Raw genomic sequence first — 4,397 nt, 5'->3', positions numbered from 1 at the left:
GAAAGGGTAGTCAATTTGTCCAGAGTGTATTGTTCAATTTTTGAAAATTTTCTAAGCATTTTCCCAAAATATGTGTCAAAATAAGATCAAAAACACCAAAAATCACTCTGAAACACAGAGAAAGCTGTAGCCAGTTTCAGACTTAAAATCACCCTAAAGTGGATGAAAACATCCCCAACAGCACACAAGGTTTAAAAAGTGGATCTGATGAAAGAAACTTGAAAAGCTCACCAGCATTTGTAGAACGCTTGCACAGCATCTCTGCAAAAACACATCAGAAGAAATAATGTATATTAACATAGCATTCAAACCCGTAAACACAAATAATAAAATGACAAAATAACAAAAATAATACACAAAAAAGAGGGTAATATTCCATCCTGTCTTTTAAAGGGTCATGAAACCTTTCGTTTACACTTTACCTTCCTTTTAAAGTCCTCCACAACTTAAAAGGATAGTTAACCAAAAAATGAAAATAATGACAATTTTCTCCTTCATTTTTCTTTTCTCAGTTGAACACAAAATTTATTTTGATATAAGCTGGTTGATGGTACCCACTGACTTTCATAGAAGAAGAAAAAACCAGCATTCTTTAAAATGTCTTCTTAGAAAGAAGAAACTTAAATAGCTTTTGAACAAGGGTAAGAAATGACAGAGATGATGACAGATTTAATTTTTCATTGAACTATCCCTTTACATCTGTATTAAAAGTGATGCTGCTCCAATACAGGTTTTGGTAACACTAAGGACAATAACTTATTGTTAATGTTCTAGTAATGTTTGTTAATGTATTTACTAACATTAACTAAGAATGAATAATGCTATATTTGTACGGCATTTATTAATCATAGTTCAATATTTAGTAATGCATTATTAAAATTCAAAGCTGTGCTTATTAACATTGTTAACATAATGCACTGTGAGTTGCAACAAGAACTAAAAAGAAACTGAATTATCATAAATATTTATAAAGATTAATAAATACTGTAATAAATGTATTGTTCATTGTTTGTTATTGATAGTAAATACAATAACTAACATTAACTAATGGAATCTTATTGTAAAGTGTTCCCATGAAATCAGGGGGGAAAGCTACATATTAGCCAACTGTTCCCTACAATTAAAGTTAACATTATCTTAAGTCAAGTTCAACACATAAACATTTGTTAAAATCTCTTTTAAAATGTTGTCATGGGTTTCATGACCCTTTAAATTAGACTTTTACCATAAATGTATATTAATAAACTTACCATCTATTTTCACAGTAGACAACGTTGAGAATCTTTCATCCATGCATGACACTCTAACTTTGCTTTTGCAATCATTTTTGGACATCTCAGTATTTCTTGAGAGGTTTTCAGGTTTAATCGGTGTACTGTTGGTGAGGTGAAATTTTATTATACTGTCTTTGGGTTCTGCAACAGCTTCCATTTCCACATTCAGCAGTGTGAGAAGCTCTGGAAGGGGCTGAATTTGGACCAATGGCTTCCTTACTTGTGGTTCTGAACACAACACAATGGACTCAATGGCACTCTTTTTTAAGGTTTGTCTAGCTTGCAATATTTTGACCACAAACTAACATGGTAAAGATAGCATAAATATGATTAATTGAATGTTTCCTGTAAAAACCCTACACTTTTACATTTACATATCCACATTACCAGCAAATAGAAATCGAGCCACATCTTGGTGTTGTTTCTCTGCCTTCCAAACAACTTTTTCCATATTTTCACAATCGTTCTCTGACAGGAAATGGCTAAAAAACAATGAGATACATATTATTTTCTTTGTCATATGTATTATTAATGGTCACACTTTATTTTGATGGTCCTTTTGTTGAACTTAAGTTACATTGCAACTAATTCTCATTAGGTTATAAGTAGACTGTTTAGGTTGGGGTTAGGGTTGGGCTTAGGGTTTGGGTTAGTGTAAGTTGACATGTACTTGCAGTTTCTTATAGTCAGTTAAATGTCTGTTGAAGGAGCATATCAACAGCTATTAAGCAGACAGTCTACTAATACTCAAATGGACCATCAAAACAAAGTGTTATAGTATTATTATTATTTTAAGTACTTTCAATATTTCCATATTATTATTATTATTATTATTAAACAGTAGGCTACTGAAGTTTGATCCACATAAAGTCAACATGCATTGAAAATTAACATTGCCATCATGTGATTCTGGTCACCGGCGAAAATCAGATGGAGGGCAGGAACAGGAAGTAAAAAACTGATTAGAAAATATGGAGCAAAGTCTGTATTGTTGTGCAACCAATCAAAATAAACACAAACAGAAAATAATCACATCTGTTGGACATGATCCTTATATAATGGAGAGGAGCAAGTTTTCTGTGGAACTTAAATATTTGCACTATAGTGTTTTTAAACCATACTTTAGTAAAGTACTTGAATTAATCTGTTGTGGTAATTGTATAGTTGCTTTGGTAAAATAACATTTTATGTTATAGTAATAAACAAATTACCCAACACTGTACTATATACATATATATACACTCACTAGCCACTTTATTAGGTACACCAGTCCAACTGCTCATTTACGTAAATTCCTCATCAGCCAATCACATGGCAGCAACTTAATGCATTTAGGCATGTAGACATGGTCAAGACGACCTGCTGCAGTTCAAATCAAGCATCAAAATGGGGAAGAAACGTGATTTAAGTGACTTGGTTGTTGGTGCCAGATGGGTATTTCAGAAACAGCTAATCTACTGTGATATTCACGCACAACCATCTCTAGGGTTTACAGGGAATGCTTCGAAACAAAGAAAATATTCAGAGAGCGGCAGTTCTGTGGGCACAAATGCCTTGTTGATGTCAGAGGAGAATGAACAGACTGGTTTGAGCTGATAGAAAGGCAACAGTAACTCAAATAACCACTCGTTACAACCGAGGTATGTAGAAGAGCATGTCTGAACACACAACACGTCCAACCTTGAGGCGGATGGGCTACAGAAGCAGAAGACCACACCGGGTGCCAACGCCACAGCCTACCTGAGTATTGTTGCTGACTATGTCCATCCCTTTATGACCACAGTGTACCCATCTTCTGATGCTACTTCCAGCAGGATAATTCGCCTTGTCATAACGTACGAATCAACTCAGACTGGTTTCTTGAACATGACAATGAGTTCACTTTACTCAAATGGCCTCCACAATCACCAGATCTCAATCCAATAGAGCACCTTTTGAAATGTGGTGGAATGGGAAATTCGCATCATGGATGTGCAGCCGACAAATCTGCAGCAACTGTGTGATGCTATCATGTCAATATGGACCAAATTATCTGGGGAATATTTCCAGTACCTTGTTGAATCTATGCCATGATATAACGCCATATTAAGGCAGTTCTGAAAGCAAAAGGGGGTCCAACCCGGTACTAGTAAGGTGTACCTAATAAAGTGGCCTTGAGCGTACATACTGTACAGTATATTAGAGAGCAGCGAAATACAAATGCCATGAAAAACGTACATTGGTTCAGATTTTTTTTTTAAACCATAAACAGCGTAAAGAATTAACATTTTGAAGTTCTGCTTGTGATTTCTATATAGAATCACTTCCTGTCCCCCATCTGAATTTCACACCACAGCAATGAATTTACATGCAAACAACCTATCCACGTTCTTGTGAACAAATGGTTGTCTTGGGCATCCTGTTTTCCTAAAGTGCACAAGTACAAATGGAAACAAACCTGTTCTAGAATATCCTAAATCATGTTAACTGCAACAAATATTCACAGTCTTATCACAAAAGCACAAACTCACTGCTTATAAACTGGTGAGAGTGTTTCAGCTGACAGCTCTCTGCTGGATATAAACAGGTCAGGTAGACACAGAGCAAGATTACACGGTGAAAGCGGCAGGTCTAATTCCATCTCTGCGTAAGACTTTGAAGCCGCTGGAAAGAAACTGAAGATTAGAAGAGCAATCTACAAATCCTCGCGATTCAATATGAAATGTCTATTCAAATACCTGGAGATTTTGGCTCCTTAAAGGTCATGTTTGCAAAGCTGCTTTCAGGCATTTGCAGGACCTCCAATTCAGCCTTGCATTTATCAGCAGAGGTGACTATTATGAAACATATAATTAAAATTGGCATTTAAATAAAATACAATAGCCTCTTAAAATGGGGTCACACTTATAATGTCTGATTCTAAGTGCATTAGATAACACAATATAAAAGCTCATTGAATTTGCACTTTCCTGGGCCATTTTTTGTGCAATGGCACTTAATAAGCTAGTTTGACAGTTAATAGTGTTTGAGCAGTGCATGTATTTGTTTAAAATTTGAAACCTAATATATCAATACATGGTTTACGCTACATTCATTCTTCCATGGCGGGGCACCACACCAAACTTCATCCCGCCATGGCTACAT

General features: G+C 35.3%; 1 long non-coding RNA gene across 1 annotated transcript; it reads right to left on the bottom strand.

Annotated features, from left to right (window-relative positions):
• Positions 1-1,364: 1,364 nt before the first annotated feature.
• Positions 1,365-3,877, bottom strand: LOC130228746 (uncharacterized). The gene is made up of 3 exons (XR_008837802.1): positions 3,785-3,877; positions 1,662-1,756; positions 1,365-1,502 (listed from the first exon to the last, which is right to left on the bottom strand). It is a non-coding gene; the product is annotated as an uncharacterized LOC130228746 (long non-coding RNA).
• Between the last annotated feature and the right edge of the window lie 520 nt (positions 3,878-4,397).

This window comes from Danio aesculapii, chromosome 5 (genome assembly GCF_903798145.1).
Source record: "Danio aesculapii chromosome 5, fDanAes4.1, whole genome shotgun sequence".
Lineage (NCBI taxonomy): Eukaryota > Metazoa > Chordata > Actinopteri > Cypriniformes > Danionidae > Danio > Danio aesculapii.
This window is presented reverse-complemented; position numbering and strand designations above follow the sequence as displayed.